General features: G+C 41.8%; 1 protein-coding gene across 5 annotated transcripts in view; it reads right to left on the reverse strand.

The window, feature by feature from the left end:
- MTA1 (metastasis associated 1) overlaps window positions 1-27,736 on the reverse strand; it is a 3,368,231-nt gene that overhangs the window by 272,275 nt on the left and 3,068,220 nt on the right. The window lies entirely within an intron of this gene.

The following is a 27,736-nucleotide window of genomic DNA, read 5'->3' on the forward strand; positions in this document are numbered from 1 at the left end:
TGAATTCACTCTTTGCTGCCCAGTTTGGGAGTTCACTCCTAAGTCTACCATGTATCAAATGAAGCACTTTCATCTGCTGCCTCTGCCTCCTTTCCTTCCATTCAGAATGACCTCTCCATGACATGATATTTTGCAACTGTAGTACATTCTAGCCAGAAATGCATCAGCTCCTCTATTCTCTGCCCCCCCCCCAAATCTCACACATCCTTTTGGTGGCCCTCCTCTACACTCCTCCAGCAGTCTAATGTCCACAATTTGCAAGGCATCCAAAAAAGCACATCACTCAAACTATGGCTTGACCAACACCTGTTACAGCAGAAGCATTACCTATGTAACTCTGGACTCTCATCAACTGAGGATGCACCCTAGCATTCTGTCTTCTATCATTGCCCTCTCAATCAGTTTCTGGTACTGTACTCCACTTTTGTCTGCAATGCACCTTAAGGTGCCACTTTTTTACCCAGTTTGTCAGCCTTTCCAATTCCTTCCTTTAGATTCTTCTTCCACTACTGCAACTATGTATACCATCAGTGAAAAGATTATTCCTGGTCTCAATTCTATCAGATATATCCAAAACAAATACAGCCAAAAGTACTGGACTAAGAAATGACCACAACAGTACTCCAAATACGCATTTTTCATCTTTTAATCATCACTCACCTCAAACGTAAAACCAAACAGAACAAATCAATTCCTCATTCTTTGCCCTACCCTAACCCCTCAGTTTTCTTTTAACAGTCTCCTACATGGGACCGAACCAAACACCAGCTCCATCAGTGCCCTTATTTCTGATATTTGCCAGAATGCTCCATAAATTACATTGTGTAAGTAAACTTATCAGAACGACAGATGTCCAAAGGGATCACTGTTGCAGTAGCATAAAAACTATATGGGACAAAACCTGCCAAGGATCAGACAACCAGCCAGTACACAAAAATGTTTGGGCACCTTCCTTGTGCAATGTACTTCAGCTGCATGAACATGAAATGAAATGTAGAGGCACATAAATTCCGGACATTTTTGCTTGAGACTAAAGGAGGCTGTAACAGGAAAAACAGCAAATTAAAATCTGTAACCTGTGTCAGAGCAGAAAAAGTGGGAAAGTGACCCTACCCCAGTAAAGGGACAGGAGCTGAGGAAAAATATGCAAGAATTACAGAAATGAGAAGTGGGATGGGCAGAGGGTGATGGCACTGAAACAGTGATCTATTCAAAAATCTATTATGGTAAGTTGACTTACATAATAACTGTACTATGTTCATATTTAGAGCACTGTTGCAACAGCATAATGCTATATGTGATGACTGACAAATATTAGAGTGGGGGATGCAAAGCCAGAGTACAGAAGACATTGGAGAATACATCTATCAAACTCTATTCTGGCTGTAGAAAATGAATCAATCTTGCAGGGTTTAGTGATAGTGTGCACGGGGGATCAAGTTGCCACACCCAGATTCCATCCGTTTCCAAAAAGCCACAGAAGTAGTCACAGCCCTAGAGGAGTGAGCCCTAACATTCTAGGTGGAGGGTATCTATGGTGAGAACAGAAATGAGTAGCCTGGAATGGATACTGTCTGTTTGGAAACTGGTTGTCCTTTCTTCCTGCCTTCATAGGAAATAAAGAATTGGTCTAACAGTTATTCTATCTTGTCCAAGTAGTATCTGAGGTGTACATGGACATCCAGAGAATGTAGTATTCTTTCTTCTTTATTTTTAGGTTTGGAAATGAAAACAGGAAGGTGTACCAACTTGATTCAGACTGAACTCATCAGACACAAGCTTAGAGAACTAACCCTCCATTTATGGCTATCATTAAGAAAGACCAAAAAAGGGATAAACAGACAATAAGGCCCACAACTCAGAATACTCTTCTAGCAGAAGTAAGAGTAATATCGAGAGTTATCTTCTAGGTGAGAAACTTTAGGAAAAGTAGATGAAGGTTCAAATACAGGTAAAGTTAGTTTCTCCAAAACAAAATTCAGACCCCATGATGGAGCTACCAGTTTCCTTGGGGGCCTAGAGTGAAACAATCTTTTTAAGGACTGCTTCGCTTGGAAAGCAGAAAAGCTGAAACAGTCAAAAAGTGTACCTTGACAGAAGTGTAAGACCAGCCAAAATTGAGCAATTCACAGAGGTACTGGTGAAAAAGTGACACTCCTGAGTGGGATGAGTTCTGGTCTCTGGTATGGCACAGATTAGAAAATATTTTCCATTTAGCTAAATATGATTTTCTAGTCTCATGAAAGAGGTTTATGGTGAAGAGAATGGATGTCAAGGTGTCTAGAACCAATTCTGCTAAGATGAAGCAATCATCCAGGTAGGGATAAATGTGGATTTCCTTAGTCTGAAGAAGGCAACTACTGACAAATCCTTTGAAGATGTACAGGGTTTTGTGTGTTATTATTAACAGGTTTTAGGAGGTTTTTTTTTTGGGGGGGGTTGTTTGTTCTGTTTGAGGGCGTTCAAAAAAAAAAACAAAAGTTATAAAAGATGTGGCATAGGCGCAAGTGGATATGACAAGAAACAACTGCAGAAAAAAAACAACCTGCCAAGCAGTATATACATGCAACATAAAAGTTGAACTAGACATTTAACAAAAAGGCAGTTATACATAAAAGGTGGTAATAACTGCATATGGAAATGATGCTTTCTGTAATATCTTTCAATATGAAAGGTCTTACAAATAAATATAATAAAAGAAAGAGTAGTGAACTATATTAAAAAATGTAGAGTGCAAATAGCTAGGAGACACATCTGGAAAGAAATGAATGTGTTAAAGGTTTTCAGGATGGTTATTCAGCAGAATATTTGGGGCAAAGAAAAAGAGCTGTACTTATATTAATTGCAAGAGAAGCTCCAATAGTGATAGAAGAGGAAAAAATGTAATAATGGAAGATACAGGGTACTAAGGGGGATATTGGCAAGGGAGGAGGATTACACTGGCATGTATTTACATCCCCCCTAAAACTGCTATAATGGAGCTTAAGAAAATTCTGGGAGAAATACTCAGCTTTCAGCAAGGTATATTACTTACAGATGGAGACTGGAATTTGGTTTGTAACAGTGAAGATGTGTCGGGGGGGGGGCTAGAACGGAAAATATAACAAAGGTGGGTAGATTTTTGAAGAAATTTATGAAAATGTTTGGCATGGAAGATGTGAATTCACTACTAGCAGTTCGGAGTGAATTTACATATTACTCAACAAGATACAAGAAATGGGCTAGGCTAGACAGACTTTATATCTCACAGGAACATGTGCATTTAATTGAAGGTGAAACGCACCCAATAACTATTTCAGATCATGTGCCAATAACTAAAATAAAAGCATTAAAGTAATGAAATAAAACTGAGACATTGGCACCTTCCCATCTATCGCTTGAAGAGAAAGGAATTCAAGCAATGGGTTTTGGAATTAATTCAGGAGCTACTAGGGAAGATAGACTTTTCTTCTGAAAACATAGCTGGGGAATGGGATAAAATTAAAGTGTTTTTTAAAACTAGGGTGGAAATAAAAAAGAAAGGGAGATATGGTTAAACAGGAACAAAAATTATTTAGATGGATTGACATGTTAAAGTACTGCAAAATAGCAGGAAATCTCTCAGAACAAAAAAAGGAGCAACTGCAGAATGCTAAACAGAAAATAATGTGCACGAGTTTAGAAAGACTGCTGTTAAGCAATTGTTTTTTGATAATAATTCTTGAGCACAAACACTCAAGGCAAAATTAAGCAGAAAGGGTTGTCACCAAGCTTACGGAGCTTATAACAAGATACCCTGTGGAAGTATTAGAAATATTTCGGAAATTTTATGAAAGTTTGTATAACGCAGATAAATATGGAAATCAAGAAAAGGTACAACTGGAAACGTTTATGGAAGAATTAAATATGCCAAGGTTAGAGGTAGATGAGGCTCAGTTAATAACAGGATAGGAAGGGATGAGATAAAAATGGCTATGTATAACCAATCTGCAGGAAAGTCCCCAGGAATAGATGGCATTCCTGCAGAAGTTTGGAAGTTAGGAAGGAAAAAAAATGAAGATGTGGAAGATTTTGTTTAACAGTACTTTAAGAAGTATCAGCATGCTGTAAGAAGGTCGTGGTAACGGTAATACCTAAAGAGGGTAAAGATCTATCGGATCCAGCTTCATACAGGCCCAAAAAAAAAAAGGGGGGGGTTACTAATATTTACTTTTGTGTATAAATCTAGCGAAAAAAGGTCCTTATACTTACTTCAACACCTGCATAGTTGAACATATTAAACCCCCTGTATGTGTGTAGGACTCCCCCGAAAGAAGTAATAATCTCATCTGCTTCACTCACTGCTGTATTATCGCAAGTAGGAATATCTAGTGGTAACTGTTCTTCCTCCATTGTTTCTGATTCCTGTAAGTGTTCACCCTTCCCCCTCCCTGTTGTCCTAAAAAAACATTATCATCATTCCTAAAATTGCTTTTATTTTAAAGTCTTTCGGACCTCCTTAGAGGGGGGTATTCTTGGTCATATATAGTATCCCCTAGCACCTTCCCTTTGAGTAGAGTCTGGCTTAGTGTTATAGTTGTCAACCCTCTGGTTGCCTACATTGTTGTCCCCCACTTCAGTGTAAGCTTTGGGCAAAGGGTAAGCTAAATTATTAGTGTATTCAAATTCGTCCCTCACCAACTTCCTCTTTTTCCTTTCTATGTTGTTCCCCACATCATGTTCAACCTTGTCAAACACTGTATTATATTTGCCCAAAAAATTATTAAAATTAACATCATTCAAAATAATTTCATTCGTATTATCAATTTCAGCTAGTAACTCATCAATCTTTTTATTGTTAACCCTAACAATACATTCCATTAGTTCAATACCATGTCAATCAAACATTTGTAACAGTTCTTCACACTCAGTCTGTCCCTTTTTTACTCCATTGGGAAACCTAAAGAGACACAGTCCCTTAGGGACTCTAAGCTTAGCCACACACTCAAGTTAAATAAGCATTGTCACACTGAAGGTTCCGAACTTTAGTTAACTTCTGTTCAAGTGTGACAAACCTTACTTCCAAGTAAGGACCTTTTTTGGCTTTTAATGAAGGGAATAAAACTGGTACCATCTACGAAGGAGGATGTTTGTACTGCTTTAACTGATTTTAAAATTTTCACTAGAAAGATGAACTTGAAATATCTGTTTAGGGACAATTCTTCATATAATGGAAAGGAAAAAATTAAAAAAGAAGAGCTGTTATAACCCACCTCTACACTCCCTTATAGGGACATCTGACAAGATATGCTCCCAGGAGATATATCAAATGTTGAAACAACACAAATATAAACAGTTCAACTTGACTAGAAAAGAAAAAGAACTGTTAGAAGAACTAAGTCTTGTTTGAGACTTATGAAACTGGACAAAGGTGGGGGGATGACTACTGTTAACACTGAAGATTATAACAACAAAATATTTGGTATGTTACAGGACGAGGATAAATACCAGTGTGTTTCTAGAAACAAAAACATCGCTTACAGGAAAATTAAAATGACACTGGAAGGCTCTCTACTTCAGGGAGTTATTAACGAAGAAACCTACCATTTTTTGTATAATGAACATCCAACAATTCCGGTGGCCTTCGGTATTCTGAAGACCCATAAAAATATTTATGATCCCCCATACAGACTTATAATCTCCTGCCAAAACAGTATTTCCTACTCATTCGGGTTTTTGTAGACAGGGCGGTGAGGAAATCCTTAACCCATATTGACCATATGTTAGTAGACTCTTGGGATTTTTTGAGTCGGATAAAGGAAGAACATTATAGTGAGGAGGTTAACTTTTCCACAGTTGATGCTGTGGACTTATTCACTTCTATACCCCATGAGTTAGGCTTGGAATACTTTCATGAGATACTAGCTGAGAAAACTACACCATGGTCAATTTTATTATGGTGTTAATGGAGATTATTTTGATAAACAATTTTCTTAGTTTTGGTGGGGAGTTTTTCCGCCAGACAAACGGTATAGCAATGGGTAACAGTTGTGCACCTTTGTTTGCAAACTTAGTCATGTACCATTGGGAAAGTGAGTTCATTTTTAAAAGTCATTTAAAGACTCTTGTGTGGTGTATTTAAGATTCTTGGATGATCTTTTCATTCTTTGAAAAGTAGGGGACCAACATACCAACTTCTTAGATTTTCTTAATAATCTTTGTGATTACTTTAAATTTACTGGTAACAGTGGTAGCTCTAGGATTAACTACCTGGATGTGTGTATTTGGAAGGACTCGAATAAGACGTGTTTTCGGTCTAGTGTTTACCGAAAACCCACTTTCTCAAATGACTATCTTGAGTTCTGGAGTTGTAACCCCCACTTTGTGAAAAGGAATATAGTGAAAGGTCAGATGGTGCATATAGCCAGAATGTGCTCTGACTTTGACACAGTTAAGCTGCAAATGGACAAATTGATCAAAATGTTTGTAGTCAGGGGTACTCGTCGGACTCTGTGGTAACCATTAGCGAGCAAGTCACAAGTGAATGGGGTAATAGGTACAAACCTCTACTTGGGGTTAGCCAGAATAAGGAATTTGAAGTCATTCACCAACAAAATAATGACTTCTCTTATTCTATGGTTCTGACTTTTGGGGACACTTCAAACCTCATTAGAGAGATTATAAAGAAAATTTGGGTTTTATTCAAAGTGAACCAAGAATTGAATGCTGTTTTAGGCAAGGTACCCCTTTTCTCCTACAGGACCAACAGGAATTTGAAAAACTTGTTAGAACATCCTATTGAGAGTAAGAATAAGAATATTAAGGGAACTACCAAGTGTGGGGCATGCGAGTACTGTAAATACATTATCTCATGCCTTACTGTGTGCTTAGGTTCCAATGACTTTGAAGTTAGGTTGGCCACAGGAACTTGTAACACCAACAGTGTAGTCTATATTGCTGTATGCCAGGGTTGTCACAATTTCTATATAGGTAAAACAGAAAGGAGGTGTCGGAGAAGAATTTATGAACACCTATATAGTATTAGGAAAAGGGACGACAATAATGCACTATTCCAGCATATTAACCTCAATCCTGATCACTTTTTCCATTTTGGTATTTTGGAGGTGGTAGGTATGGACATTGGAGGGGGTGACTGGACCAACAAATTGAACAGGGCTGAAATGCGATGGCAAATTAGTTTGAATGCCACTGTAGCCCCTGGTATTAATGACCACATTTGTATCAAGCCAGAGTTGAAACACAGGGCTACTAAGTTACAGTATTGATGTTATTATATACCATACTTGTCAAACACTTTGTACTAGTTCAAAATTTTATTTATGTATTTCTGTTTTAGAATGATTTTTTAGGGTGTATGTTTTTAAAGTTTAATTAGTGTGTTAAGTGGGGGGGGGACTGCTTATTTAAGGTGTGTCAATGATGTATTACACAGTTCTGAAGAGGTCTAGGATGATAAAAGCGCTTGACTAACTGTGTCACTACTGAGTCTTTCTTGTTGTGGAATTAAATATTTTTATTTAATACTACCGAGTCTGGTTCTTGGCTACTTGGAGTGGCGATTCTGTTTTTTCTTGGTGCGTTTTTTTCCACTCCGTACAACATTTTGTTGTTGAGAGACTATGTGATGAGTGTGATGTGGTGCAAGTGTTTATCTTCTTCTCTTGACTGTCTAGTCCAGTCTTGGGTGAAGAGAGCTTTGCTTCCAGTTTGGCTATATCAGTGCATCTCTCACAGGTTGTAGTGTTGGGTGGTAGGAGGAGAGGGTTGTCTGTGTACATGAGGCAATTGCTGCTTTACTCCAAGATGCCCAGATTCATCAGGTAGACAGGAGAAAACATCGGGAGCTGACCCTTAGACATGCCTGGATAGGTGCTTATTTATTAAGTACTAAAAACTGTTTTCCTCTAGACAAGTGAGGAAAGTTGAGTGCTGTAGTAATTTGTAGCTTATTTAGTGCTTACAATGAGTTCTGAACAAGTGCTGAGCTCAAAGAAACAGATATGAGGGCTGAAACTAGAAAAAGTACAATTGTGTACACTTACCATAAATGTAGATGTTCAACGGTATTCACTGTTGCAGTCCTCACATTTGTGTTATCTGCTTGCAGTAGCCCTCAGTCGGCCTGATTATCAAAGTCTTGGGTCCTGCACTGGTTGCTGTCTCATCTTCCTTGACGTCAGGTAGTCAGGGATATAAAGCATGCAGCCGACGCCATTACATCAGTTTTTCTTGCCCCAGATGTCAGGTGCCCCCTAATGGGAAGCAATTTTATATATATATATATATATATATATATATATATATATATATATACATACATACAAGGTTACACCTCCAACAAAAAAAGCAAATACACCAAAAAGCTTTTAAGCATAGTAAAGGAGAGTAAAGGTATAACCAAAAGAAGTCAGGGGGCTGGAGGGAGGGTAACCAGGACTGCAACAGTGAATACACTCGAACATCTACATTTAAGGTAAGTGTACACAACTGTACTATATTCTTTGTGTTTCAATTTTGCAGTCATTTGGGTAGATTCCCAAAGCTAAGGATGGGAGGAGGCATTTAGATAGCATTAGGACCAGCTATAATGCCCTGCAAGACTGCAGTGGCAAAGCCAGCTCTGGATTTAGAGAAAATTGGTAAATGGTAATGCTTGGTGCGCCCACAGTGGTGCAGCAGTTAGCATTGCCGCCTCACAGCAAGAGGTTCTCCGGTTCGATTCTTGACTGGGGTGCCTTCTGTGTGGAGTCTGCATGTCCTCACTGTGGTCGCGTGGGTTTTGTCCGGGTGCTCCAGTTTCCTCCCACATCCCAAAGACATGCAGTGTGGATTGGACATTCTAAATTGGCCATAGGTGTGAGTGTGTGCATGTGTGTGCCTTCTGTGAAAGGTTGGGCGCTGGGCTGGCAACTCGACACCATAAAAAACTCCACTGCCAATCATGAGCGGACAGATGATACGCTGTGGCGACCCCTAACCGGAAAAAGCAGAAAGAAGAAAAAGGCAATGCTTGGTGAAAGTATGTACAGAACTCCAGGTAACAGCTTCTAGGATGTCCCTGGTAGGTATACCTTTGAGAAAGGCTGTAGAGGTAGATGCAGCTCTGGTTGAATGGGGTCTAACCCCTGTGGGACAGGTTTTCCATGGTGTTTACAGAAGAAATGAATGCAATGGCCTATCCATTTAGAAATGGTTTGTTTTGAAATTACTTTCCTCTCTGCCCCTGCAGCAAATGCCACCAGCAGTTGTTCAGATTTCCTTTGAGGTTTAGTCCTGTCCAACTAAAATCTAAGTTGTCTGTGCACATCTAAGGAGTGCAGTACCCGTTCCCCTTTGTTGTGTGGATTAGAAAAGAAGGCTGGCAAATTAACGGATTGATTAAGAGCCACACTGGATACCACTTTGGGCAAGAAGGAGGGATTGGTCCTGAGGGACACCCTGTCCGAATGAAAGATGATGAAAGGTTCCACTGCCATAAGGGCCTGTAATTCAGATACTCTTCTTGCTGAAGTGATTGCTAAAAGGAAAGCTGTTTTCCAAGAAAGGAATTTTAACTCTGCACTTGCAGCTGGCTGAAAAGGAGGCAGAGTGAGTTTTTCCAATACAAAGTTAAGGTCCCAGGCTGGAGTTGGGGCTCTTCTGGGTGGTCTTAAGTTTTTGGCCCCTCTGAGGAACTGCTTAAGCAGTGGATGAGAGAAGAGGGGTGGTTCTGTGTTGTAATGAGCTGAAATGCCTGAGGTGTGAATTTTGATTGAGGAAAAAGAAAGGCCCTTGTGAAGCATCTCAGTTAAGTATTGAAGAATCTGAGGTAAATTGGGCGCTGCTGTGCCCATCCCTTGAGTTTAGTTCCAGGCACAGAATCTTTTCCATTTTTCAGCATAAGATTTTCTAGTACTAGGCTTCCTTGCCTCCAAAATTACATCCAATACTTGTTTGCTGAGGGATGTTAATGGAGAGATTAGGAAATTAGCCAGGCTGCCAGGGTTAGGGTTTGAAGCTGAGGGTGCAATATCTGGCTCTCCTGCTGTGACAGCAGGGTAGTGGTCTGAGGCAGGTGCCATGGAGCCAGCAGTGACAAACTGCGCAAGAGGGGGTACCCAGTGTTGGCGTGGCCAGTCTGATGCAATCAGTATCATCCTTGGTTTGTCCTGTTTGATCTTTAGTAGTACTTTGGAGAAGAGAGGCAGAGGAGGAAAGGCATAAACTGATAGATTTTTCCAGCTGAAGGACAGAGCATCCACTTTCCAAGCTTGTTTGTGAGGCGTCCTTGTGCAGAATTTGTCCAATTGGTAGTTCTGGGGGGAGGCAAAAAGGTCTATAGCTGGGCTCCCCCATTTGTTTATCAACATGTTGAATATCTTTGGTTCCAGTTTCCACTCTTGTGATTCCATGAGATTTCTGCTGAGTTCGTCTGCCAGTGTATTTAGTTTTCCCGGCAGGGGCTGAGCCTGTAGATGCACTTGGTAGCTCAAGGCTGTGTTCCACAGAGCCATGGTTAATCTGCAGAGAGGGGTAAGAATGGGTACCTCCCTGCTTTTTTATGTACCACATAACAGTGGTGTTGTCCATCCTTACCATTAATTGTCCTGGAAGAATGTGATCCTTGAAGGCTGTCAGAGCATTCTGTACAGCTAACATTTCTTTTTGATTGATATGCAGGTGCATTTGACTTGGGTTCCATTTGCCCTGAATGCACTTCCCTGCCAGGTGAGCCCCACATGCATAGTCTGATGCATCTGTTGTTAGGGTTTGGGCGTCAGGGGGTAGAGTGAATGGTAGTCCCTTGTTTTGGTGGCAGGCCTTTGCCCACCAAAAGAACTCTAATTGCAGGCAAGGTATGATACAGATCATTGCTTCTAGATCCTGAGAATGTCGACACCATAGGCTTTTTAGATACCACTGTAGTTTCCTCATATGCAGTCTTGTATATGGAATTAGTAGAATGCAGGAGGCCATGAACCCCAAGGCTTGCAGTATTTGCCTTGCAGATAGCAGGATTTTTGTGGCCATTAGTTTGAAGCAAGTTGTCAAATGAATTTGTTTCTCTGGTGTGAGGAAAGCCATCTGGGAAGTTGTGTTCAAGCTTGCTCCCAGGAATATAATTTGATGACAGGGCACCACATGTGATTTCTTTTCGTTTATGGTGTACCCCAGACAAGTTAGCACCTTTTGTACAAATGCCAGATGATTCAAAAGTATGTCCCGGCTTTCTGTCTGAATTAGACAATCGGCCAGGTATGGGTATATTTGAATGTTTCTTTGCCTGCAAAATGCAATGACGGAAGCTAGGCACTTTGTGAATACCCTGGGTGCAGTAGATAAGTCAAAGGGCAGTGCAGAGAACTGATAGTGCATGTAGCCTGCTTTGAAGCGTAGGTATCTTCTGCAGGATTCCCTGATTGGGATGTGCAGGTAGGCTTCTTTTAAATCCAGTGTTGCCAACCAGGCATCTTTGCCTAGCATAGGAAGTAACTGGTGAAGAGTTAGCATCTTGAATTTTGGAATCACCAAAACGGTGTTTAATATAGAAAGGTCCAGGATAGGATGCCAAGAGTTGTCTTTTCTGGGTACTAGGAAAAGTCTTGAGTAGAAACCTTGTCCCTTTTCCTCTTCTGGCACAGTTTGAATAGCCTTTATGCTTAAGAGAGAGAGAGTACTTGCTTTTGACCCTCTGCCCACTGATTTGGGGATAGATCTGGCCAACCGTTTGGGGTTGGTAACATGTGGAAGTGAAATCTGTATCCTTGGGAAACTATATTTAAAACCCATTTGTCCTGGGTAATGAGTTCCCATTTTTTTTGCCTGCAGAGCAGTCTTTCCCCCTAAAGGAGCAGTCAGGTGAGAAGTGCTTGGAAATTTTAAGGTTAAGTCATTGAGACAGTTTACCATAGGGTGGAGTCTTACTACTCCCTGATTTGGAAGTGGGAGCCCCCCACTGTTTAGTCCTGTGTGTACCCTGGGACTGAAGCCTGGGTGTTCTGTTGATTCTGGGTTTGGACTGAGAAGGCCTGGAAGAGGCAGGAAAAGACCAATTCTTAGAGCGCCAATGTCTACTAAATCTAGGAGGTTGTACTTGTAGGAAATCTTTAACAATTTGCATAGATTTAGCATTTTCCTCCATCTTTTTAAGAACTTCTGCTTTGTTGCCAAACAGGTGGTCCTGATTTAAGGGAGCATCCAGCAATTTAGCTTTAACATGATCTGAGAAAGACTGCTCCTTAAGCCAAGCATGCCTTCTTAGTACAGACCCTGTGGCATCAGCCCTGCAAGATGCCTCTAGTGAATCAAACCAACATTGCAAAGTATGCATTCCAACCTGTTCAGCAGAATGCATTAAATCCTGGAAATCCTTATTTTCATCACAGTCAGGAATGAACATAATTTTCTGTTTAAGCAATCCAATGATATGCTGCTGATACTTTAACATATGAAACTGGCAGTTTAAGGCCCTAATGGCCAAAATTGCATAAGTGTATACTTTCTTACCCCATCTATCCAGCGCCCTGGATTCTCTATCAGAGGGGTTAGGAATTTTTGGCAGTAGTAGCCTTGATGCCCTTGGGTCCCTGTGAAATGGTCTCAGGATCTGCAGTAGGATTTTTAAAAAGGAACTTGTGAGAGTCAGGAACCCTGTAACATCTATCAGGTTTTCTGGGAGCAGGAGGTAAGGAGTCAGGGGCCAAGCTAGATTCAGAAAAGGCATCATCAACAATGTCTAGTACAGGAGGGATAGCTAAAGGCCTGTGCTGGGGCAGGAGTAAGAAATCCCTAAGCCTCTTTTTAGAATCAGAGTAATCCTGGCTTTCCCAGCGAAAGTGCTCCCTAAGAGTATGCAGGGTTTCACCAAAACAGAAATCCTCTGGGGGGCAGAGGGAATAGAGTCCTCTGCATCAGAATCCTCATAGGTAGATAAGGATAAAGCCTGGTCCTCAGAAGAAACAGACATTTCAGAATCCTGGTCAGAAGTATCATAAGCAAATTCAGTCCTAGGTCTCTTAGAGGGGGAAGGTTGGCTTCCCCTGATTAAAGTAATAAGGTCTTCGGCCATTCTTATCATCTCTTTTTTAGGCATGGAGGCCTGACCATGCCGTCTGGGCGTCGATTTTCTAGGCATAGTTCAAGTTTTAGGCATTGAAGAAGAAGATGGTGTCGGTTTATATGCAAGTCAGTAGGCCTGAATACACCCTCAGAAGCCGGTGCCTGCACAGCGGCTCTGGACCCATCAAAGGTAGAGACATCCGCAGGTTCCACAGTTGAAGCATCTCGTGGCATACCGGACTCCAAATGGGTCTCAGTAGAGGTCTGCGAATCTGAAGTAGCGGGTATCAGGGGTTGCAAAAGCGCCTCACTGAGTACCGGTGAACTGGCGACTGGCTTAGAAGCATCGTCGGCAGCTTTGGACCTTGGCGGCCTGTTTGTCGGTAGTCAGATGGCTTACCGAAGACATATCTGGATAACTGAACCGAGTACCAAAATATTTAGAAGCATAAATATACCGACAATGAATAGTTCGTTGCTTAAATAAGGCATAAAACCGACAGCGAGATACGTCGTGATCAGAGCCTAGGCAAAGAATACAGTACAAATTAAAATATTTGTGAGGTATTTGCTTTCCACAAGAAATACAATTATTGACATTTACTGACATTGGTTTAGAGCAAGAAAAAGTTTCCCCAATGAGGCACTTAGCTTTAGCTGAAGACTTCGGTTCTGAAACTCGAAAACGAAAATGTCAGGAGTCGGCCGATCGGCACTTGTGAACTGCTTCTGCTTCGGGCACCGCACAGCAAGAAAAACTGATGTAATGGCATCGGTTGCATGCTTTATACCCCTAACTACCTGACGTCACGGAAGATGAGACAGCAACTGACAGAGGACCCAAGACTTTGATAATCAGGCCGACTGAGGGCTACTGAAAGCAGATAACCCAAATGTGATGACTGCAACAGTGAAACACGAAGAACATCTGGCTAGTTCTAAGAAACAAAATTAAGCTAGAAGGCTTCTCTCCAACACAGAAAGGCTTGGGGGCTCAGAAGCTTAAAAACAGTCCTGGATACAGCAAATCTGTATCTGGACTAGATGACTTACAGGAAAGGCAGGAAACAAGCTTAGAAATTTTTTTTTTTTTTTTGTAAAGTGGTAAGGGGAAAGGAGGAGCAGAAACTAACTCGGTTGGCCTTCTCAAATGTTCTCCCTGGATTAGGTAGAATGAGGTAATGACACTAGACTGGGAGGAGTGTCCCAGATCAAATTTACAGTAGGAGCGGGCAACTGCAAAGCTACCAAGTATAAAAACAGAACACCAATAGAGGGAGGGTGAGAAACAAAAATCAGAACAAACAAACCCAACCAGATGCTTAGCAATTGTAGAAAATTTCTAGTTAATACCTCACACACAGTGAAACTAGCTAGCAAAGTATATGCAGACAATAAAAGTCCTATAAATAACTCAGAGATCAGCAAAAAACAGGACACTATGTTATACATCACAGATTAGTTGGCTCAAAGCCCTTCCTCCAACTTCCTCCGATTAGCTCAGTTATGTGTTAATATGGCACAAGGATTTGTATCTGATCAGAATATTGCAGAGAACTGGAAAATATTTGAGCAAGAGTATAATATTTTTATACAAGCATTTTACTCTGACAAAGATGCATGCAACAGTGCATTCATTTTGTTAAACCTAGCTGGGTCAGAGGCCATTGAAAAAGAGTCTTCATTTGTGTATGCACCAGCAGTATATGAGGGAGAAGGTGAAAATCATCACATTGTTGTACAGGCTGGATCAGGGGAAAACCTTAAGTATCTGATGTGCAAATTAAGGGAAGTGTGCAACCTCCAGATGAATATTGCATTAGAGAGGCATTTGTTTTACACAAGAAATCAGAAACCAAGGAACACGTTTGTAGCTTATATTACTGACCTGAGAAACAAAGCTAAAATGTGTCGGCTTGGTGACTTAAAAGATGAGTTAATAAAGGATAGGCTTGTGTGTGGTATTAATAGTGTTGCTGTGAGAAAGATTTTACTTCATGACAGTGATTTAACGTTGAGTAAAGCCATTGAGATTTGTCCAATCCATGAAGCTACAGAAAGGTACACAAGTATGCTTGCAAGTAACAAGAGCATGGTTTCAGCAGGCTCCAGTGCAAATGTAAATATAGCATGCAACACGTGTCAAACAGAAGCAGGCCTAAGTACATGACAGCCAGAGCCTCTGCTGGTACACCAGGGAAACCACATAGTTTTCCAGTAAGTTATAAGAAAGGAGCATGCTCAGTGCAGTACAAGTGAATCAGCAAAACCCAAATTCATCTTTATTGTTAACTGTCACAATTCTGGTGCCAATCACAAGTCTAAAAGAGAGAGATGCTTAGCATTTGGTCAGCAATGTCACAAGTGTAAAAAATGGAACTATTTCCAAAAATTCTGCAAATCAAGTAAACCCCACACTGTTACAAAGAACGGTCACACAAAAAAAGTAAACTGATTAAGTGGAGTTGCAGTCCACTTTCTATGTAGATGGTGTATCAGTAAATGGCGAAAAGGTTGATGCAGTGAATTTGATGGCGAAGAACGAAGTGTTTTGTACTGTCCAGATCAATGGTAAATCCTCCAAGCTCAAAGTGTAATGTTATATCAGCAGACACATTTACTAAGGTGAGAACCAATGAACAACTCAATGTGGCTAGTAGTGAGAAACTTGTTGCTTATGGAGGTGAAGAAATTCAAAGCGAAGGCTCAGTAGTGCTTTCATGTTATTTGGCTAGGAACTGTTAAAGCTTGTTATTCTATGCTGTTCGAAGACCTGTGCAGTCATTAGTGGGTCTCAGAGACAGTTTGAGAATTAATCTGTTTTCTTTAACCAAAGAGGATCATCATATAAGCGCATATCCTAGTTCCAGGTTTTCTGAAGCCATTTTCTCAGAGTATGCTGATGTTTTCGATAACAAGTTGGGCAAACTTCCAGTTGTGTATTCTATGAAGTTAGACCGAGAGGTCAGTCCAGTAAAACAATTTCCAATAGCTATGCAGGATAAAGTCAAAGATCAGTTGGATAAAATGGTGCAGCAAGGTGTAATTTGTCCAGTTACAGAACAAACTGAATGGGTGTCGTCCATGGTAGCAGCTCACAAAAAAGGCTCAGACGAAATCAGAATATGTACTGACCCAAGAGATTTGAGCAAAACATTGCAGAATATGTATCATCCAATGCGTACAGTCAAAGAGGGTGCAGCTGTAATGCCACTGTTTTTTCTGTCTTGGATGCAAAAAGTTCATTTTGGCAAGTGATGCTTGATCGCTAATCCTCATTACTAACCACTTTTGGTACCCTGTTTGGCAAATATAGATTCTTGAGGATGCCATTTGGGATAATTTCTGCAAGTGAAGTCTTCCAGCGCGCAATGGAACACATTTTTCAGGTTATTCTTGTACTATAATAGTAGATGATTTATTGGTTGGAGGCAATGGTGAAACACAGCATGACAGAAACCTTAAGATAGTTCTAGACAGAGCACATGAAGTGAACTTAAAAGCTCAATCCTCTGAAGTGTAAATTCAGACTACCATAAATTACAAATGCAGGTCATTTATTTACTAGCACTGGCTTAAGACCAAACCTGTCCAAGCAAGCAGCCATTCTTGAGATGTCAGCACTAGATAATATTTAAACTCTGTTGAGTTTTCTTGGCATGGTCAACTATTTAGGCAAGTTCATACCAGACCTTCAATAAGTTGACAGCACCTTTAAGAGAGCTGATGTGCAAAAATGTTACATGGTCTTGTTTGGGACTGCACCAGTAGGCATTTGAAGACCTTAAGCAGAAAAATGCCACCCCACCTACAGTACAATACTATGATGTCAATAAACCAGTCACTCTTTTCCTGTGATGCTTCAAAATTTGGTCTTGGCGCAGTTCTTCTTCAGGAAAGCAGACCAGTAACCTGTGCATCTAGAACACTTACCCAAACTGAGATGCAGTATGCTCAAACTGAGAAAGAACTTTTGGCAATAGTAACTGCATGTTCAAAGTTTCATGATTATATCTATGGTTAAGCTATTCAGATTGAAACTGATCACCGACCTCTAGTTACTGTTCTAAAGAAGCCTATGCATTCTGCACCAGCAGGATTACAAAGAATGATGCTCAAATTACAGAAATACAACTTCAAATGGTCTATACAAAAGGCAAACTTCTTTATCTAGCTGATACCTTATCCAGATTGCCCAGAAATACAACAGAACAGCTTGACTGACATAATGGCAGTGCGTAATTTTTCTACGATGAGACTTGAGCTAAGCGATCATATAAAAACTGATCCAATTTTGCAAAAGCTCAACCACTACATTAATGCTGGATGGCCATCAAAGCAATCTAGTGTACCACCTGAAGTGCATATCTATTTTCCTTACAGAGATGTGATGTTGATGGAAAATGGCATTATTTTCAAAGGACCTAAAATTATTGTTCCTACTTCCTTACAACATGAATATATCCAGATTTTGTATCATGGTCACCCAGGTTCTGAATCTACCAAAAGAAGGATGAGAGAACTAGTATTTTGGCCTTCACTAGTGAAAGACATTGATAAAGTACATTCTTGTTCAGTATGTAATAATACTAAACCGCATTTGCAATGAGAACCACTTCAGCCAAGTCAAGTTCCTGAACTACCTTGGTCAACTGTAGCCAGTGACAAATTCGAGTGGAACAATCAGCATTACTTAGTATTGGTAGACTCTTATTCAAACTGGTTTGAGATTGATTTACTACCTGATCTAACATCCACTACTGTTATTACTAAGTTGAAACATAATTTCTCAGTCCATGGTAGTCAACAAAAAGTTATTTCTAACAATGGTACTCAATTTACTAGTCAGCTGTTTCTGAAATTTGCAAGAGAATGGGACTTTGTACATGTTACTGGTAGTCCAGAATATCCACAGTCAAATGGTCTAGGTGAACATGCAGTGCAGAGTGCAAAGCATTTACCTGAAAGGTCAAAGCGTGATAACACTGATGTCTTTTTGAATTTACTTAATCTCAGAAACATACCCAGTGAGGATATACTTGGCTCACCTGCTCAGAGATTTCTATCCAGGCAAACTAGAACAACACTGCCTAACAGTTTCAATTTATTGAGGCCTAAAGCTAAAAACAACAGAATCATCAGAGCCTAATTATTCAGGAAGCATTCTTTCCAGAAGTCTAGTTATGATAAATCAAGCAGATTTCTTCGTTCATTGAAAGAAAGAGAGAAAATACAAATGGCGAAAGGTTTTGACTGGATTAGTCAAGTAATTACAGTTATGTACTTACCATAACTTGGTATCTGTGTTATCTATAGTCACCATTCTTCACGTTAGAGTCTAGGATCCGATATCAAATCAGAGCCGGCATACTTGGACAACAGCTTAGCTCAAGCTCCTCCTCTCCCATGATGCTCTGCTGCCTTCTAATCCCTCAGATTGAGTTGGCATAATGAAAGAAGACTGATCAAAACAATTAACACCAACATCCTGTTAATCTCTCAGAAAGGGGGGCGGAGACTCTCTTCGTTGAAGTTATTGCCACTAAAATGGCAGTCTTCCAAGAAAGAAATTTGAGATCACAGGATGCAGTCAGTTCGAAGGGAAGTTTTGTTAACAAATGTAGCACCAAAGCAAGATCCCATCAGGGGCGGCCCGTGCTATTGGACTGCAGCCCCCCATCTGTAGAAGAAAGAAGAAAAAAACTAATAAAAAAAGAACAAAAATCATGGACAGACTGCTGCTGAACCAGTCAGAGCAGTCCAGATTAGAAACACAGCCAGCAGCAGTCCAGATCAAGTGAAGTCAGTTAGTTACAATCCAACTGCATAGACTGGAAATGCAGGAAGGAAGGACATCACCACGGATCGGGGAGCTTAGTAGTGGATATATATAGAGCTATACAACAAGAGCCTGGACCCACCCATATAAGTATTTTACTAAGCAACAGTTCTGTGGTGTGAAATGCCCCAGTGCTGTTGCTGTGGTACAGAACCCTGTATCTTGGTTACAGGTGGCAAGAGCTGAATAACAAATGTTAAATAAATAAAAATAAGAGGCATTTGAATTTCAGACTTCATATTCCTCAAAAAGTACATGGTAACACAAAACCTTTTATTCTAGCAATTTTCTAAGTTTATAACATGGATATTTGAAATTTGTCCCTAGTTTTGGAGTGTATTTCCCATTACTGGCTTCATCCAGGGGAGAACTGAATTCACTGAATATGTTTAAGGGCTGCATTCCCCATTACTGGCTTTTGTCTACGTTTTTTTTGCTGGTTGAGAGTTATAGTGGAGAGAACTGAATTCACTGAATATGTTTTGACAGCTATGGTGAGAATTGAATTCACTAAAATGGTAGCCATTTAGTTTCAATCTTCCTCTCTTTCACAAAGCAGATCATTTGGCATACTGGTATGTTGCTCTGACTGTTTTGGTTCAATACTTGGCAGTGAAATGTATGGTGGTAACACAGCATTTTATTCTGATGCAGAAGGCTGGGTTCTACTCCCACAGTAGGTAGATGCATTGGCTGACTGATGCTGCAGTCCTTTTGGCAAAGATATCTAGTAACTATGAACCTGTTATCAGTCTGCCATCCATTCCCTATTGCATATTACTAGCTTTATCATTTTTAATGCAACATAGGCATATAAAGTTGTTTGCTAGCAGCTACTGATACTGGTGGACTGTAGAAGTTTGAGTAGACTGATGGAAATGTTCTGAATTGGGCAGTTTTGTCATTATTGGTGCATGCATTGTGTTTCACTGTTTTTAATCTTTATCTGCCACTGGCAAAATGTATTTTCTTTGAATGTGTTTTTCATGTCAATGCTGTTTTCAATGAATGTGAGTTTCAATTTTGGAAGAAAACGGAGGGTTTACAATTAATAATATACTGTAATAATCAAGTTATAGATTTACTTTTTTTTTCAGAAATGCATGTAGATTCTTTTTTTTTTTTGTCTGCTGCTCAGTTACAGTACTAATATTAAAAGGTGTCCTTCTTTTTGACTTCTTCTCAGCTGTATTGTGGCTAGTTTATATTTTTTTGCAGACATTTTTTTTTTTTTTTTCATAAAATTGTGTTTTTTTTTAGTGGCAAAGTGGCAAACCATTAAAAGAGAAGAAGATTAGAAAATACACAGACAGACATTTTTCATTCAGATCAAAATTCATAAAAAATTCATACTAATAAGAGACCTACTATTCTATATATTTTCTAAGTTTATAAGAGCAATTTTAAAAAAATTGTCCTTTTTTTTTGTTGTTTGTCCCACTTGTATGTATGTGTGGATTGCTCAGACTGACAGTGCTCTGAAATGTGTCACTTGATTTTTCAGAATGTTCTGGTTTCATTAATAAGCATACCGTTAAAAAATTGCCAACATTGAAAGCCTTTCTGTTGTTTGCCATGCAGAAGAATACTAACATACTAATAATATAAGCATTGGGTACTGAAATGGCTGAGACAGTATTGTAATTTAAAGGACAGGATTACATTATTTATTTGTTGGAGATTTGCAGTCATCTTTGCAGGCTTTATCTGTAAACTAAACAGAATGCCAATCTGTCATGTGGTCCATAATCTGTGCAGTAATACTACAAGTAGGAGTATCACAGAGATTGCTACTTTCAGCATGTTTAGTACTTTAATAAAGCTGAATATAAATTATAATTAGAACGCTTGTTTTTCTTATACTTGATTTTGACTGGCATTCCAGTAATGTATTTAAAAGTAATTTATTTTTCATGCCTCACAACCTTTGTTTCCATCTAGATATTAGGTAACCTGCCATGCAGCCAATGCATTGAAATATTTTCAATTTGTCTTGATTGGACTCTCATAATGATGGTTTGGCACCCAAGGCAGCATATTTAATTCAAGTTACAGTTTTTGTGGTTTTGAGCATAGCTCCTCCTCTTTCTAGTTGGCCACACCACTTCCCATTGACTCCACCCATTCAGCTGTCTCCTGCAGCCCCCCTTTGATTTGAAGTCACCAGCCGCCACTGGATCCCATGGTGGAGACGGGTCCTTAACAGGGGGCCATAACATAAATACACCTTTCAAAAAGGCTTTGCAGAGCCGAGAAGAAAAGGTAGATTCATCATTAAGATGAAAATTTGAAATTGCTGCTAACTGAACCTTGACTGTGGAAAAACTGGCCCCTTCCTTATACAGACAGGTCAGAAAGAGAAGAATTTCAGGGATGGAAGTGGAAAGGGGGTCCAGTTTCTTGTTCTTTGCCCAGATAGAAAATCTCTTCCAAGTGGAAGATCTCTGGTAAGCAAGGAAAATATCATTCACGGGTGAGGCTAGCCTGGGCTTAGCCAAGAACACTGGAAGTGGACATACCACACTGTCAGAAGAAGGGTCTGACAATTCAGGAGGGGAAAAAGAGACAGATGTGATATTAGATCCGGAGATGGACTGAGCACCCAGGGTGGGTGACTCAAGTGAGACAATAGAAGGAGGAACCACACCTGCTGAGGCCAGAAGGGGGCAATAAGGATCAATTGTCTCTTGAGGTGTCTGGCTTTCTGAAGTACTCTGGGAATTAAATGCAAAGGTGGGAAGGCATAAGGGAGACCCGGAGGCCAATCGTGCGTGGGTGCATGCCTGGGGGATTCCCCCTCTGGGGGGATCAATGCAAAGAAATTGCTGCATTTGTGGCGGACAGGAGAAGCAAACAGATCACAGCTCGGATAGCCCCACCGACAGAAAATATGTTGAGCCCCCACTGGATTCAGAGACCACTCGTGAGGGATCAGAATAGCCCTGCTCAATTTGTCTGGCAAAACGCTGGATGCTCAGGGAATGTGCATTGCAATGAGAAAGTGCCCCAAGGACATCGCCCATTCCCATATCCTCATGGCCTCACAACAAAGCAGATAAGAACGTGTTCCCTCTTGCTTGTTTATATACCAAACAACCACCATGTTGTCCGATAGAACCGGAATCGTTCCCTGAGGGAGGCAATCCTGTAAGGCTTGCAACGGTAAAAGGACTGCTCTCATCTCCAGAACATTGATGTGCAGCTTGGTCTCTAAGGGGGACCACGTCCCTTAGACCATCTTTCCTCAGAAATGCCCCCCCACCCTAGGAGGGAAGCATCCATGGTGACAGTAGCCGTGTGAATCAGGGGAGAGAAGGAGCTGCCCGCTAAGAGTTCCGGGGAGCAAATCCACCACAAGAGATGTTTCCGACAAATTGGGGTGAGGCGAATGGTGAATGATAGGGGATGATGAAACGCTGACCACTGAACTGCAAAGGTCCACTGTAGAACTCTCATGTAGTACCTTGCCAGCGGAACCAAATAAATGGCAGCCACCATGGATCCTAGAACCCTGAGGATGTGTGAAGCCGGAGGGCAAGTTTGCTCCAGCAGAACTTGAACATGACAGCGTATCAGAGTTACACGGCGAAGAGGAAGAGCTGCAATCTGCAGGGTAGTATCCAACAGAGCGCCTATGAACTCCATGTGTTGAGTTGGATTCAAGGAGGACTTGGCTAGGTTTACCGCAAGTCCCAACAGATGGAACAGGGAGACCAAGGAATGTATGTTGTCCAATAGTTGATGCTTTGTGGAGGCCATAAGGAGCCAATCGTCTAAATAGGGAAACACCTGGAGTCCCTGCAGCCGGAGATGAGCTGCCACCGCTGCCATTCATTTGAACACCCAGGGGGCTGAGGTGAGACCAAAGGGCAGTGCCCTGAACTGAAAGTGATCGGTTCTCAAGAGAAAGCGGAGAAATCTCCTGGACCGTCGGTTGATCTTTATATGGTAGTATGCATCCTAGAGCTCCACTGAGCACATCTAGTCATTGCTGTGCAAAAGGGGCACGATCAACTGCACAGTGACCATTTGAAACTTTGACTTCTGTACCAACAGTTTTAGAAGACTGAGGTCCAGAATAGGACACAATTCCCCTGTTCTCTCTGGAACTAAAAAGAAGCGGGAATAAGTTCCATATCTTCTCTGTCCTGTGGGGACCTCTTGGATGGCTCTTTTTCGAAGAAGGTTCGTGACCTCCTGTTGGGCCAACTGTTTATGACTGGGTGGCATGTCTGGAAGAGTTTTGAACTTTGGGGGATTCTCTGAAAAGGGAATGCAATAGCCCCTGGATATAATGGTTAGCACACACTGATCTTTTGTGATATTTGCCCAGGCTAGAGGGTGCACAGACAGACCCCCAACTGGTCCAAGGAAGGACAGTCGGGCAATGCCTCAGGGACGCTGAAAAGGTATCTCAAAGAAAGGCTCCCTGGAACCCTGATTCTGTGGGTTTCCTCTGCCTCTGGGGTGACATCTGCCATTGAGACCTCTTCCCCTGTCCCCTGGAAGAGGAATTGTCTTGAACATCCTGGAAGGAAGATTGCGCCTTACAAAACCACATTTTCTTATTCCCTTTCTGGGTATTAGAAAAGGACCTTTGAGGGTTAGAAAATCTAATCCCGACAGCCGACAATGTCTTTCCTTCCTGTTCATAGGTTCATAGGTAGGTACTAGGCTATTGGCCCTAGCGCCTATACAAGCCTAGCCAAAAAGGTACCCTGGCTTTCGCAACCCAAGAAAATAATTTTCCTGTGCCCCTGTTTCACTGTGGGTCGTGTCTTTTATGCTGGGACCAAAGAGAGTGGAACCATCAAAGGGGGCATTAATAAATAACATCCTAAAGGCCTCTGCAAACCTGCTTAGACACAGCAAAGCATGATGCCTAATGGCAATGCCTGAAGCTGCCACCCGTGAGGAACCTACCACTGTGTTGGAAATTAGCCTCATGGACGAATTAGCTATCGAATGAAGGGTGGCCAGTTTGGGAGAAACAACCTTAAATTCCTCCTCAGACATGGGCCCTGTGAGGGAAGTTGACAGCTCCTTAATCAAGTCCCTCTGGAGACAGATGAAATGGGTAAGATAATTTAAGGCTCGCAGGCTACAGGAAGCCGAAGAGAACACCCACTTTCCAAATCTGTCCAGAGCTCTCGACTTGCGATTGGGAGGGTGGACAGAAGAACTCTGATCCACCAACTCTTTCTTGGTGGCAACGGCCACCACAATAGCATCAACTGGGACTGCCTTGGACCAGAAGGTTTTATCCAGTTGGGGGCTGAAGAACTTCTCCACTTTCTTAGGCACTGGCTCCTTCCAAGCCCTGCTGGCCATGAGGTTGATAAGAGGGTCAGCAGGGGGGGAAATTCAAGAGGTAGATGGGCCCGTTCTGAAAGTCTCCAGAAATATGGTTTTCTCCGAGGACAGGGATTGGGCAAACCTACCGCCTTTGGCCTTAAGAATCTTGATTATGTCTCCGAAGGAGACATCCTGGGGCGGTGATCTTGGGGACTCATCCCCTTCATCGGCATCCTTATCTTCCGTTAATGACTCCATAGGGGAGTCGACATGTCTCCTCTTACATGTCCTCTTCCTCAGAACTTCCTCCGCCAGAAGCTGTGGAAAAGACTTGGAAGAGGAGGGAACCCCTATGGGGAGGTTTCCCCCCGGAGGCTAGACTAAATGGGCTGACCGAAATGAGTTGGTTTGCTCAAATACTGGGGCTGGGTAGGATGACCATGGGTGGGGGATGCAGCTCTGATAGCAGAGAAGGATCTTTTCACAGCCCGGAAAGCGGAGGGGCTGGATGAGGTCCTGTCCCCCCTCTCCTGCCTATAACACTACAGCCGAAGTGGCATATTCCCCCAGACCCCTCACTCCATTTGAAAGCAACGGCCCAGAGATGTCGAAAGCGGAAGTGCCTCGGGACAGAGACCAGTCCGACAAACCTGGACCCAAATCTACCCCCACAGACCCCAGAGCCACAGCTTGGGCCAGAGGGATGGTCTGTCCTGGAGGTGTAGGAACACAACCGATCACCGATCCTGATGGGGTAGGAACCAAAGTGGGCCCGAAACTCCCATCGCCTACGTACCGCACACCAGTCCCTGGGAATCCAATCTGAAGGTCGGATGAGGAGAAGTTAGGTGGGCAGTGGGAGACTGGTTCCCCGTCCTGTGGGCTGGGGAAGTCAGAAGCCCCAACTCCATTTGACCTTTCAAGAAGGACTGCAACATCCTGTCCATATCCATGGGAAAAACACTCCTGGATGATCGGAAGGGGAGGGAGGACCTGGCTGGGGAGTCGTGTCTGGACCCGAAGGACCTCCTCTTGTGCTCCCTAGAGTGAGGCCTGCGTGGAGGGGGAAAAAATCTGTTCTGCTCCCAAGGGATCTGAGGGAAACTCCACCACAATGGGCTCCAACATGGTCCTCAGATCCAACCTGCTCAGAACCGAGAGCAAAGGAGAATCCAAGGTAACTGTTCTCGAATCCTTCAGATCTGAGATGGTCGGATCCGTGGCCACCACACCCCTCCTTGGATCCGAAGGTCTCGAATCGGGAGCCTTGGATCCGGGGGTGGGAACCGAAACTATCGGATCCGAAAACCTAGAGTCCGAATCCTTGGATCCAGGGGTGGACTCCCTAGGGGCTCTGGGACCCGAGGCTCTCGGATCAGACACCACCCGGGCTGGAGTCTGATCTGAAGACTTGGGATCAGACAGCCTGGGTCATTTGGAAGGGGCCTCCTCACCCAGAGGAACCTTTTTCTTCGCCCCTGAAGGGCCCGCCTTGGTCGAGGTATCAGTGACCAAGGGGGCCCCCTTTAACTAGGCCTTTAATAAGCAACTTGTTTCGATGGTCGACCAGGGCTCTGGGGTTGAAGGTGGCACAAATACCGCACTCGACCTCCAGATGGTCACGACCAAGACAACAGAAACACTGCTCATGTGAGTTGGAAATGGGCATTTTCCGACTACATGAGGAGCATCTCTTGAAACCCAAGGGTTTGTCCGACATGGTACAAAACTCAACAACACAAATGAAGGAAAAGTCCAAATCAAGTCCCAAACACACGCAGGAGTCCAAACACCAAGAAATCAGTCTGGAAACTACTACTACTACTATTAAATAACAACAATAACTACTTAAGAAATTTAGTTAACACAATCAACAACACCCAAAAAGGGTGCCAAATGGCCTATGCCAACAAACCGTGAGGGGAAAGGGAAGGGAAATAATGGGAAAAGCAGCTGAACCACTAACTACCCAAAGGGAGAAACTGGATGAAAATGAAAAATCTCCAAAACAAAGACACCTACTTACTGATCATGAGGCGCTGATCAATCTGCGCCCGTCTAAATCAAGCGGCAAACGAGATCTGAGGGATTAGAGGGCAGCAGCGCATCATAGGAGGGGAGGAGCTTGAGCTAAGCTGTTGTCTGAGTATGCCGGCTTGGATCCGATATCGGATCCTAGACCCTAATGTGAGGAATGGTGACTAAGATAACATCAGATCAGGTATATGTAACTGAGCCGAGATCCTACTTCGTAGAATCTGAGGGTGTGGAGTACAGGAGAAATCGCAGACATCCTCCTGTACCAGAATCGTTATATCAGCAATGTTCCTGTGATATAGACTCTAGATCTTGGAGCAATTCAGACAATGTTCCCGTTCCAGATTGTGTCTTAACTTCTACTTCCATTCCTGAGGATGTTCCCGATATTCCTAAGGTTAAACATTCACCAAAGACAGTTCCAGTTGCCAAGTCTAATTCTCAATTTTATGTCACACAATTTAGTTGTATTTCCAGACCTAGTGTGAAATACACAGTGACCCGGACATAATTGTATATATGTACCTAGTTCTGCATAATTGCATGACAAAGAACTATTTATATTGTTTCCATGTCAACTGATATTCTCAGCAGTGCATGATCTATTTCTCAAAGAGGAAGGATGTAAACAGTGTGTGTGGGCTGTGTCTTTAAGAAGCATATCAATGACTGAACATGCATATATAAATACCAAGCACGTGCTATACTCAGTGCCATTTTGAAAGTGCAGCCAGAGAGTGAGGATGTAAGAATGAATGTAGCTAGTTTGTACATAAGTTACCCAAGTTAAAGATAATAAGCTTGAATCATGATGTGTTTGTACATAATAAAGCTACTTGAACAGAACCCACAAAGACTCGTCCATTACATCCTGACTAGACGAGCGACACCAATCACACCCCTCTATCCCAGTGCTAAACCTTCTAACACAAAAAAGAAAAACTTATTAAAATTCAGACAGAATGCGGTTGTGGTAACTTTTTTATGGCATATATGTGTTGGTATGTCCTTATCCCTTAGCCTTTTCTCAGTCTCACCCACACAAGTAAGATGAACATAAGACACATATGTCACAAAATATACCACACCATCGTAATTATAAATTCTTTTACTGTAAATAGTTTGGTCACTTACTACAACATATTTACTGACACTGATGTGTCTACACTGTTTGCAGGTGCCACATTTTGACATCTCAACTGTCCCTGATTTTCAGGGATGTCCCTGATTTTGAGTTAAATTTTAGCTCTGTCCCTCTTAATCCCTCTTAACACTGGTACCCTTTGAACAAAAGGTGGTTAGTTATACTTAATACATAATAACAATAATTAAGAACTAAACACTTATTTTACTTCAGGAAATGTATATTATAGCAATAACCCACGCCTGGGTGTGGGTAATGGGATTTAACCACGGTTGGCGTGGTTTGGTCCCGAGGGACCAAACAAAGACAAATGGGTAAATCCTGCATTACCAAACCCAGAAGTGGAGTTATTATACTATGACATTATTTAAGAAAAGAATCAGTTACTTTTCTTAAATAATGGC

This window comes from Protopterus annectens, chromosome 6.part0 (genome assembly GCF_019279795.1).
Source record: "Protopterus annectens isolate FY-2018-M chromosome 6.part0, PAN1.0, whole genome shotgun sequence".
Classification (NCBI taxonomy): domain Eukaryota; kingdom Metazoa; phylum Chordata; order Ceratodontiformes; family Protopteridae; genus Protopterus; species Protopterus annectens.